Genomic DNA, 13368 nt, shown 5'->3' with positions numbered 1-13368 from the left:
CAATGCAATGTATCATTTTTATAGCAGTGTTATGTTCTTTGTAATACAGTTTTATTGCTATATCCTGATATTGTGTTCTAATTACTAATAATTCCGCTTTATTCTGTACTTTCAGAAACCAAACACACAAACAATATTTGCCAATATCATAACTGGCGCTGGACATCTTGTAATGAACACGAGGGGAGACAGAGCTGGTTTCAAGCGCAGTGCGCAGCAGATGTTTATTGCAAAGGACCACAGGAGGAGGCAGGTAGCTGGATCCAGGGGCAGGCAGAAGGTCATACACAGGAGGCAGGTAGCTGGGTCCAGGGGCAGGCAGAAGGTCACACACAGGAGGCAGGTAGCTGGATCCAGGGGCAGGCAGAAGGTCACACGGGGTCCAAAAGGGCAACAGTACAGGCAGGGAAAAGTCTAGTAACGTAGTCCGGGAGATCGGGCAATAGGTAGATAACAGGAAATCCAACATGCTAAAGTACAGGCAGGGAATAGACAAAAGGCGTCAATAGTGAGGCAGGCAAAAACTATCATACACGGGAAGAGTAAATCACAAAACAAACAATACCTCACAGTGATGGGGTGCAAAGAACTAAACTAAATAGTGTGTGATAATAACATACAGGTGTGTGAACAGGTGATTAGAATTCAGGTGATTGGGATCTGAAGAGTGAGCTGCGTTCAGGGGATCTAGGTGTTTGAGAGTGTGAGTTGGAAGCAGACGTTACACATCTTTCAAGCTGAAGATTGACGCCAGCGTTTGTATGCTAGCAACATACTGTTTGAATGTACACTCCTGAACAGTTTTACTGGATGAAAACGCAGCAAGAAAACGTATAGGCCTATATGTAATAGTCATCTATTTTATTGAAATATTGGCGGTGGTTGAACAACAAAAACTTGCTTAACTCGAGGGGAAAAAAACTGCAAGAAAATACTGACAACTTATGAATATGCATAATCCATATTTCAATATTCATGCAGTGATTGAACAACAACTAAAGGCATAACATCATGGCAGGTCACCTGTCAAGTCAGTCAGTCAGTCAGTAATTGTTGCAGATGTGCTCAATAGTGCTTGAGCATATGGTACTCCCCAAAGCATGGTGAAACACACAGTGGAGTATCACAAGCTAAACACATATACTTTGTCAACCTCCTTTGCTTCCTTCTCCTGGTTCCAGACAGGCGGACTTTGCAGTGTCTCCGTGTGGGACAACCTTGAGCAGCAGTTTGAGGGACTTCGCAGGGAAAATGCCGCGCAGTGAGGCGTAGGGGATTGTCTGCAGCAGGACGACCCCCAGTGGATCGACACTGAGGGGTGTGGTGCTCCTCCAGCAGCTCTCTCATTAGGTTTTCTCTGTACTTTTGGTAGGTAATTACTTTAACTATGAAGGAGTGGGGAGGATGAGGGAGAGGAGAGGATGATGAGGGAGTGGGTAGGTGGGTGAGATATTATCACTATAATTGCTACAATTACCAAAAAAATATTGTTCAGTAATCATCTCACCAGCTAGTTGGCGGTGAACTATGTGGCCATTGAGGGCAGCGGTGTCAATCAGATAGAAAAATATATTATTATACCACTTGGTAGTTTTCTGAACGCATTCCACATTTATCATGTCCGCCTTATCCACTGCCCCCATTTTGACGTTATAGTCAAGCACACAATCTGGTTTGATTTCTCTCTCTCCCGTCAGGTGGTCCACCTTCCCTGTGGCCGACATGGTTACTGTATGGACAGTGGAGAGGACATGGATGTCTCGTTTGTCATGCCACTTTACTGCCAGCTGTTGACCATTCTCCTTGAACTCAACCTCCCCCTCTGCATCTTCCTGCTTCCGAATGCCGGCATCCCCTTCCTGTTCGACCTGACTGTGCCACAGGTCGTTGTGTTGTTGGAGAGCAGATGCTGGAAGAGTGTGGGACTTTTGTACCAATTGTCCACATACAAAGTGTCTCTTTCCTAGATGAGGAGCCTGCATGGTCATCACCACGGACCCTGACACCCCAAGCCCCTCATATTGTTGGATGTCAGTGGTGGACCCTGTGTAAACTATAATGTCCTGGACAAATCCTGTCTTTACATCGCAAATAAAATAACTTGAACCCAAACCTGTGCTTTTCAGAGAGAATATATTGATGGAACCCCATACTTAAACATCCATAACATCAGGGACTCATCAATGCATAGGTCTTTGTATGGCACATAGACCCGACCAAATGCTGATGTTATGCTGGTAATAAAAAAATAAAAAATAAAGGTAAATGGGCCATTTAGGTTGGCAGTAGCATTGTTGATGAAATACTGGCATCGAAGCAGAACTAGGAAGTGGTCTTGGGAAAAGAGGATGGCAAAGAAGGGAGTTGCAAACATAGGATCTGTGCTCCAGTATTCTCTTAGGGAGTTCTTCACTATTCACCTGAGAAGGACTCTAACCAGGAAGGTATACATTTCACTAATTGTGGTTGTCACCCATTTAGCGAGTTTCCCCCTCACTCCTGGCTCTCTCTTCTCCTGTAGCTCCAAGGAAGAGCAATTGGTCTCTTCCACTATGTCTCCCACCAGCTCCTTTGTCAGAAACAGCTTGAAGCACTCTGAATCAGAGGGAAATGGGAAGGGGCTTTGCACTCCAGACTGGGACTCATCAAAGCAAACAGCAGGGCCAGGAGGGATGAAATGACTGGCGGCCTTCCAGCTACCACATACCTCCTGTACTTCATCCACTGTGGGTCTGCCTCCATCACCAACAGCATCTTCAAAGGGACCTGGGACTTCGTCAGTAGGGTTAGCTTACTGTCACTGTCAGCTCACTGTCACTGTCAGAATCTGATTACTGACCTTCATACTGTTCGAATTTACAAAAACCTCCATAATTTCCGCATTCCTGAGTTGTCTCCTTTTGAAAGTCATTGCTGATGCTACATTTTAGCTCACTAGCTACATACATAAACAACAACACTGAATGGCTCAGAGTGGGCGTGTCAGAGGTTATGTGATTGACTGCCGGCACGCGCCACTTATATCAATAAATCTTTATCAGAAAATGGTTTGTGTGGTAATTATGTATTTATTTACTGTTTTAATCACATTTTCAAGTACTGGTGACAAATCATGCATTCCTATTCTTGCATAGATTGTAATGGACAAATATTATGTGTGTAAATTCCTTTTTTTTTGGTTGTACTGATTATGAGCTAATGCTATGTTAATTGCCAGCTATGTGTGGAGCCATGATTGAAGACAATATACAATGCATTCTGGGTGTCACGTAAACGTCTGTCAAACCAAAGATGTTATAACAAAATTAGGTGAAGGGATGGTTCACTCATCTTTAGAGTAAACTTCCGGAAGTGAATAATGGAAAGTGAATGATGGTATATGACACACCCCCTTCAACATTTATACTGCAAACAGACCAAACCCATCTTGTCTCCTTTTCTTATCTTTGGTTGACGCGAAAAAACAAACATGGCAGCTCACACAAATACCCATCATCGGATTACTTTAGATTTTTAGAATGTGTTTTACTCAATTATTTCGATCAATGGTGAGCTCACACACGATGTGATGAATTGTAAATAGTAATTGCTATTAACTAATTCATGTTAAGGTTTCTGTCAGCCGAGAGTTATCTAAATAGACCGCTTGTGTTATGTCAATCTTTCCTCAGTTAGAGCTAGGACTAATGTAGCCTACATTTTCCGATTTAGATCATTGTGTTATGCTGTAACTACTTCTGTGAATGTCTGAACATTGCATCCAAAAATAAACTTGTCACATTCAGGACATAATGTTGTAAGGACTGTGTTTGTGCAAAATGTTTCTGTGAAAAAGCAATGTCAAACTCTGACTGTTTAGTCAATTGTAACGGAATGTTCTAAATAAGCATTCTAATCACACCGGTTTGAGAGTATGCTGCAGGGACCACTATAGAATGATCACAACCGTGTGTTGGTACGTGTCAATTAAGATTGTTGGGCCAGTAATCGAAAGGTCGCTGGTTCAAATCCCTGAGCGGAAAAGGTGAAAAAATCTGCCGTTCTGCCCTTGAGTAACGCCCAACAACACCTGCTCCCCGTGTCCCAATGATGTTGATTACGGCAGCCCCTGCCCCCCTCTGATTCAGAGAGTTTGGGATAAATGCGGGAGACAAATTTCAGTTGTATGCATTCAGTTGTGCAACTGACGAGGTATCCCCTTTCCCTTAATCAAATAGACCCGCTAAAATCATCCTACCAGACTGTATACTATGTGTGAATATTAAGCATGTGTAGCATGAGCTGTATGTCTTATATTTCTCAAACCGACAGGTACCCTGTTATATGGGTGCACCTGTGTAATGATCATGCCTTTAAATCAGCTTCTTGATATGCCACATCTGTCAGGTGGATGGATTATCTTGGGATAAGGAGAAATTCTCACTAACATTGATGTAAACAAATTTGTGCACAACATTTGAGAGAAATAAGCTTTTTGTGCGTCTGGAGCATTTCTGGGATCTTTTATTTCAGCTCATTAAACATGGGACCAACACTTTACATATTTTTGTTCAGTGTGTGTCCAACAAGAAATTCCACACCAAATGTTTAAATTTGTACTTATTTAAAAAATGTAACTTTGGTGGGGGCCAAATAAAACCACCCATGGGCCAAATTCGGCCCGCAGGCCGTCACCCTGCAATACATGCGTCACAATAAATACACGGGACACACAGACACTAAAAGCATCACATTTTCAGTTAATGTAAAAACGAAGTGTTCATGTTAAAAGACTGGGAAAAGGATCTGCGAAAACGTTCGTTTTACACCTGGGTAAAATGAATGTCTGCCATCATACTGCGATGCTACAAGCAGATGCTGTGGAAGGGGTAGCTACTGTTGGTCTCTATTTTACCGTGACCTCACCATTGGCTCTTGGCAATAGCAGTAATATTAGCCATGCCATAACAGCAATGTGCAGATGATACAGGACATAACAGCCAATGAATGAATTATCACAAGCATTCACATTGGCAAGGTGATGGATACGGATCCATGCACATGTGCCCATGAACGCAATATTGGCAGGCATGCCATTATGTATGTAGATAATTGTAACGATGTGCATTGAGTCGGGAAGCAAGTTCAGGGAGTGAGGGAGTAAATGACCGGAACATATAACAAGACAAGAAACTCAAACAGCACACAGACAAGGAACAGAAACAATGACACCTGGTGAAGGAACCAACGGGAATGACATATATAGGGCCGGTAGTCAAGGAGGTGATGGAGTCCAGGTGAGTGTCATGATGCGCTGGTAACGATGGTGACAGGTGTGAGCCATAACGAGCAGCCTGGTGACCTAGAGGCCGGAGAGGGAGCACACGTGACAATAATGAAGCAAAGAATATCAGCTATCACCTGAATGTGCCAGCAGTAAGAGTTGCAGCCTAAAACACATGATAGAACTAGCATGTAAGACATGAAGATAACAAAATGCAAGCAGAAGATGAGTTAATAACAGTAGCTAATACATGACGCGTGGGGATACTTGGGCACATAATTATTAAATTAAAATCACTGTGAGCTGATTTCCTGGTGTTTTTACAGACTTATCTCCAACAATTAAAATTCCACACAAATTTTTTTAAATAACACCACCTGCGGGGCCCGTCGTGGAACCCTGCACTACAATAATACTACTAGAAAGCAGAGATGGACTGACAGGGAGGAACCACGTATGTACAATGCATGATACATGATTAAAACATGGTAATAAATCAGAGCCTAAACCTACCGCTGCAGATAAGGGTGAAATAACTACGTTGACTGAAATTGTACTGTAAAATGTATGCTAATAGTTGTGACTCTGTAACGTTCGTTCTCCTCCTCGTCTGAGGAGGAGCAAGGATCGGACCAATATGCAGCGAGGTATGAAGACATCATGATTTATTTAAATAATAATAACGAAGACGAAAAACACTTAATAAACTACAAAACAACAAACGACGTAAACAGACCTGAACATGAGAACTTACAGACAACGAAGAACGCACGAACAGGAACAAACTCACAAACGAAACAGTCCCGTGTGGCATAAACACTAACACAGGAACAATCACCCACAAACAAACGGTGTGAACAACCTACCTTAATATGGTTCTCAATCAGAGGAAACGTAAAACACCTGCCCCTGATTGAGAACCATATCAGGCTAATACATTGAACCCAACATAGAAACACATAACATAGAATGCCCACCCTAACTCACGCCCTGACCATACTAAACAAATAAAAAAACAAGGGAAAACAGGTCAGGAACGTGACAGACTCGTTGTAACAGTATGCACCAATGAGCTAGCATATACTCTGATTTTCTCAGAGCAGAAAAGCAGCAAATGTGTAGGATACATTTTTCTTTTAAAGTTTAACATTTTATTTAACTAGGCAAGTCAGTTAAGAACAAATTCTTATTTACAATGACGGCCTAACACGGCCAAGCCAGGACAACGCTGGGCCAATTGTGTGCCGCCCTATGGGAGTCCCAATCACGGCCGGATGTGATGCAGCCTGGATTCGAACAAGCGCACTAATCCAGACCAGTCTGCAAATTAGGTTGAATGTGTTTCTAGTTTAAAAAGTGTAAGGGAATAGGGTTCCAACGAATAATAACCATAGTCAGAAATAATTTGTACAACAAAACTGGCATTGGGAAAAAGCAAAGTATATGAGAGGCTACGCCCGAGGCTAATGCTACTTAGCTAGTTGTAGCCGGCTTATTGACTGACAACACTAGAGCAGCAACATGGATGATCCCCGCAATCAATGACATCCCCGCAGCAGCCTAACATTACAACATGAGCAGGTTGAGTGACGTGGGTGAGGTTCAAACAAAACTAGCGAGAATTTAGCAAAGAAAATGTCATATCAGAAACAGCAGCATAGGGAGTACAGCGAATTACAGCAAAAGCTTCAACGCAGCAAAATAAGCAAATGCATACTAGCGGAAGCAGCAAGCAACAGCAGGATGTGTGAGCCGAACCGGTCACCTTAAATAGACCGCCAAATAAGGTAGGTGTGATTGTTACGAGCATCTGATGCGTCAGCTGTGGCGGGCACTTGGGTTCCCTTTCTGAAGTGGCTTCGCTTTATATAGGGAGGATGAATTCAAATAGGAGCCGATGCAGACTTTTTTTACACGTTTTGATTTAAACACTCATTATTTGGTATTCTACTTACCCTATAAGCGTGTGTAACGAGGTTTTCAGGTGTGGCTTCCTTGTGTGCACTGAATAAATCTAATTCAATCCCAGAAAACACTTCCCTGGCTACCCAAACTCCTTGCTCTGGCCAAACGCTATGCCACACCTGCGTTTCTTGACCGAAATGAGTCTGGATCTGAGTACCTCCCCAACAATTGCTAGAATGCAAACACATTCTAACTGTTCTGATAGGTCCCAGAAACTGATGGGTTGGGCCAGAGCCAGAACAAACGTGAGTAAAATGGCATTTAGAAAATGTGTCAATGGCTTTGATACTGATTGGTTAGAAATGTTCCAATCGCTGATGACTTGGGGAGAGGGGCATGTTTTGTACAACACCCCTCATTTTGATATCACCACAAACGACTTCAAGTATGCAGCGAACATACAGCAGCTGAAGAATTCCGTTTGAGTCTTCAGGCAAAGGAAACACACCCACTGGGTGGCCTACCAACTTGATCAGGAAGTTTTATTTCAATTTGTTTATCTGTTCATTTATCGAAAGAGATCCCTTTAAATACTGTGTACTGTACCTTTAATTTGATCAGCACAACATTAGAATGTATCCTATGGAGAATGAGTTCAGAATGGAGATTTTACTTTTTTGTATTTTATTTAACCTTTATTTAACTAGGCAAGTCAGTTAAGAACAAATTCTTATTTACAATGATGGCCTACCAAAAGGCAAAAGGCCTCCTGCAGGGACGGGGGCGGGGATTAAAAATAAAAATAAATTAAACAGAAATATAGGACACAGTACACATAACGACAAGAGAGATAACACAACACTACATAAAGAGAGAGCTAAGACAACATGTCATGTGTTGCTGCCATGCTAACACAACATGAAAACAACCTGATAGCGACACAACATGGTAGCAGCACAGGGTACAAACATTATTGGGTACAGACAACAGCACAAAGGGCAAGACGGTAGAGACAACAATACATCACACAAAGCAGCCACAACTGTCAGTAAGAGTGTCCATGATTGAGTCTTTGAATGAAGAGATGGAGATAAAACTGTCCAGTTTGAGTGTTTGTTGCAGCTCGTTCCAGTCGCTAGCTGCAGCGAACTGAAAAGACGAGCGAACCAGGGATGTGTGTGCTTTGAGGACCTTTAACAGAATGTGACTGGCAGAATGGGTGTTGTATGTGGAGGATGAGGGCTGCAGTAGATATCTCAGATAGGGGGGAGGGAGGCCTAAGAGGGTTTTATAAATAAGCATCAACCAGTGGGTCTTGCGACGGGTATACAGAGATGACCAGCTTACAGAGGAGTATAGAGTGCAGCGATGTGTCCTATAAGGAGCATTGGTGGGAAATATGATGGCCGAATGGTAAAGAACATCTAGCCGCTCGAGAGCACCCTTACCTGCCGATCTATAAATTACATCTCCGTAATCTAGCATGGTTTGGCAGCTTGAGTGAAAGAGGAGCTATTACGATAGAGGAAACCAAGTGTAGATTTAACTTTAGACTGCAGCTTTGATATGTGCTGAGAGAAAGACAGTGTACTGTCTAGCCATACTCCCAAGAACTTGTATGAGGTGACTACCTCAAGCTCTAAACCCTTAGAGGTAGTAATCACACCTGTGGGGAGAGGGGCATTCTTCTTACCAAACCACATGACCTTTGTTTTGAAGGTGTTCAGAAGAAGGTTAAGGGCAGAGAAAGCTTGTTAAACACTAAGAAAGCTTTGTTGTCGAGCGTTTAACACAAAATCCGGGGAGGGGCCAGCTGAGTATAAGGCTGTATTATCTGCATATAAATGGATGAGAGAGGTTCCTACTACCTGAGCTATGTTGTTGATGTAAATTGAGAAGAGCGTGGGGCCTAGGATCAAGCCTTGGGGTACACCCTTGGTGACAGGCAGTGGCTCAGACAGCAGATGCTCTGACTTTATACACTGCACTTGAGAGAGGTAGTTAGCAAACCAGGCCAAACCCCCTCAGAGACACCAATACTCCTTAGCCGGCCCACTAGAATGGAATGGTCTACCGTATCAAAAGCTTTGGCAAAGTATATAAACATAGCAGCACAACATTGCTTTGAATCAAGGGCAATGGTGACATCATTGAGGACCTTTAAGGTTGCAGTGACACATCCATAACCTGAGCGGATACCAGATTCCATACCAGAGAGAATACAACAGACATCAAGAAAGCCAGTCAGTTGATTATTGACAAAGAGTTTTTCCAACACTTTTGATAAACAGGACAAAATAGAAATAGGCCTATAACAGTTAGGATCAGCTTGATCTCCCCCTTTAAATAAAGGATGAACCGTGACTGTCTTCCAAGCAATGGGAACTTCCCCAGAGAGGAGAGACAGGTTAAAAAGTTCAGAGATAGGCTTGGCGATTATAGGGGCAGCAACCTTAAAGAAGGGTCTAAACCATCTGACCCAGATGGTGTTTTGGGGTCAAGTTTAAGGAGCTCCATTAGCACCTCGGACTCAGTTACCGCCTGCAGGGAGAAACTTTGTAGCGGGGCAGCGGAAAAAGAGGGAGGAGCAGGGGGGCTAATCGCATTAGAAGGGGTGGGAGATGAGGAAATGTTGGACGGGCGAGGAGGCATGTCTGAGTCAAATAGGAATCCTGACTTAATGAAGTGGTGATTAAAGAGCTCAGCCATGTGCTTCTTGTCAGCAACAACCACATCATCAACTTTAAGGGACATGGGCAGCTGTGAGGAGGGTATATTCTCCAGGTCTTTAACCGTTTTCCAGAACTTCTTGGGGTTAGACCCAGAAAGAGAACTGCTCCTTAAAGTAACTAACTTTGAAAGATAGCCATAAAGAAAAAAGGAATATTTATCTCTGTTTCAGAACGCATGTTTAGATTTCAAAACACTGATATTTGACAATATGTACTGTATGTTTTAATGAACCCTGGCCTGTTGCCCGCACTGACCCTGGAACTGTGTGATAACACGGCAAAGTATTGCGTCATGCATCAAGACAAACGGTTGTGGGCTAAATATGGTCAACTATTAATGGTGATCCTCAGCAACAACCACATGGACGTGGTTAAACGAAAAACTATCTAATGAAATGGAATGATACTTTATAACAACAATGGAACTAATTGGGAGTTAAATATGTGTGGTTATTACTGATGAACGGTCGATACTGATAGTGGCTAATATTTTAACCTCTTAAATGTACATTTTATTTAGGGAAACTGCGTGGTTCTGCTACCGGTTACGACAGAAGTTTCACTTATAAAACGATCTGTGGATAACGTGGATCAAAATAGCTAGCGTAGAGCGGTAGCTCTGATTCTCATAGATACAGGAGTATAGCTGTGTTCCAACACTCATACTAACCGCAATAAGTGGTGTAGTCGTGCGTTTCAATGGACATTGTTAATTCTGGCTATCTACTCCGATTTCAGAGCACTCTCGTCTGAATGTGCCAGAGCGCAGAATAACTGATGAATTCAAGAATGCTCAACACCCGTTGAATAGGGCCGGTGTCAGTAAACGTTGGCAAAAAATACGTAATTAAAATGTTGCCAGCAGCACAGTTGCATGCCGACCACACCGCTCGTGTCGTGTACGTTGCAAAATAAATGTACACATTATTCAATTATTGCACCCACTGCTCGCACGCGTCTGCATAGCCTGCCGCTAAAATATAACCTGGTTCTATTTGTGACGCTTGATGCGCTGCAAGTCCCGTCTCTCCCACCATCCGCCATATAAAGTCCAAAGAAGAAGCCTGAAGGAGAAGAGATTACTAGAAACTAACTTGGTTTACCCTTTTATCTGTGGATTAATTGTCGGAGTAGAGGACCAGCGTCACGTCTAGAGGGAGCCTGGCACCATCCCTACATTGAAGCAAGGTAGTGGCAGCATCATGTTGTGGTGATGTTTTTCAGCGGCAGGGACTGGGAGACTAGTCCGGATCAAGGGACAGATGAATGGAGCAAAGTACAGAGAGATCCTTGATGACAACCTGCTCCAGAGCGCTCAGGACCTCAGACTGGAATGAAGGTTCACCTTCCAACAGGACAACGACCCAACGCACACAGCCAAGACAACACAGGAGTCTCTGAATGTCCTTGAGTGGCCCAGCCAGAGCCCGGCTTTGAACCCGATCTAACATTTTTGGACAGACCTGAAAATAGCTGTGCAGCGAAGCTCCCCATCCAACCTGACAGAGCTTGAGAGGATCTGCAGAGAAGAAATGGGAGAAACTCCACAAATACAGGTGTGCCAAGCTTGTAGCGTCATACCCAAGAAGACTCAAGGCTGTAATCGCTGCCAAAGGTGCTTCAACAAAGTACTGAGTGAAGGGTCTGAATTCTTATGTAAATGTGATATTTATGTTTTGATTTGTATTAATTTTGCCCAAAAAATGTTAAAAACAATTTTTGCTCTGTCATTATGGGGTATTGTGTGTAGATTGAGGAGGGAAAAAATGATTTAATCAATTTTACAATAAGGCTGTAACTTAACAAAATGTGGAAAAAGTCAAGGGGTCTGAATACTTTCAAAATGCACTGTAAAATGCATCTGATTTTTCTACACATCTCTACACATTATCTTTATGAGTAACCTTATAGTATACTTTTCCACAGGAACATTTACACCCACCGCTTGGGGTGGATGCTTTCTCTAACCTTCAGCTATACAGGTCAAATACTCTCACCTTATTTTGAGAAGCTCAGGCCTACCAGTCTGCTCCTGAAAGCACATTACAACATGACTGGCATTCCTTGCAGAGGTTTGGCTCAGGTTTTCCCAGTAGGGGATTAAGTTAGGCTGCCAAAGCTCCTTATTTACTTTATGAACCCTGAATAGATCAGAGGTTGGTCGCAGTCCAGGCACAATGTCTGCCATACTCTTGCTTGCTCCTCTGTAGTGAAAATAAAGTGGACTTTTTATGACCGTGGATGAGGTCAATTAAATGTGAACTTTTATCAACTCAGGGATGATGTATAGCAGGGTTCCCCAACTGGCGGCCCGAGGGCCAAATGGTTTTATTTGGCTCCCCAAGTTTTGGCCAGCATCCCGGAGTCGCCTCTACTGTTGACGTTGAGACTGGTGTTTTGAGGGTACTATTTAATGAAGCTGCAAGTTGAGGACTTGTGAGGTGTCTGTTTCTCAAACTAGACACTCTAATGTACTTGTCTTCTTGCTCAGTTGTGCACCGTGGCCTCCCACTCCTCTTTCTATTCTGGTTAGAGCCAGTTTGCACTGTTCTGTGACGGGAGTAGTACACAGCGTTGTATGAGATCTTCAGGAAATTTTTAAGTGACCCCAAACTTTTGAACGGTAGTGTACATAGGTATGACTTTTATTAGTAAAAATACATTTTTGATTAAACAAACAAATTGACACCAAATTGACTGAACAACGAGATGCCAGTTTTAAAACCTGAATTATCAAACGTGGTACCTTACAGAGATGCTCCACTACAGGCGTATCGTAAGCATCCCATCATTGTAGGCTTTGGAGCTTCTACACTGTCATCGTATTACATAGCCACTTTATCAAATGTTTGATGGGCCGGTGTGTATAAAATAGACTGGAAGCATAATTTCACTCATAACTTCATTCATACACTGCTCATGCATCCAGCATAGCAGGCTGGATTCACAGTATGAGCGTACCATTTCCACCTGATGCCTGGCTAAAGTATGCACTCTGTTAGGCCTTGCACAAGAAAATACCACTGTTACTTCGTATGTAAAGTGTAGCTTGCTGGTAAAAATAGTCAATCACATTGTACATTGAACTTCGAATAGGCAGAAAGTAGTGTTGTGTTGGAGACCACCTAAAGTGAGACCGATTCAAGACCAGAGCAAATCGAGTCCAAGTCAAGACCAAGACCGGAAGGGGACAAGGGCCCCAAGACAGAGTCAAGACCGAGACCAGAAAAAAGCAAGTCTAATTCAGGACAATGATTGTAATTTTGTCAAATCACCACCATAATTAGATAACAAAATGTCCAGTATTTCTGTGTTCATATTTCAGAACACCACCTGTATTCTTTAGACATTCAGAAGAGTAAATAAAGGCATGTTGAGGGACAGTAGAGCCACTCTACAAATTATTACTAACCCAAACACAGTGGGGAACAATGGGCCTTCTACGCCTTGAAAGGGCTAAGGATTTAT

The sequence above is a fragment of the Salvelinus sp. IW2-2015 genome, linkage group LG4q.1:29 (genome assembly GCF_002910315.2).
Source record: "Salvelinus sp. IW2-2015 linkage group LG4q.1:29, ASM291031v2, whole genome shotgun sequence".
NCBI classification, from domain to species: Eukaryota; Metazoa; Chordata; class Actinopteri; order Salmoniformes; family Salmonidae; genus Salvelinus; species Salvelinus sp. IW2-2015.
This window is presented reverse-complemented; position numbering follows the sequence as displayed.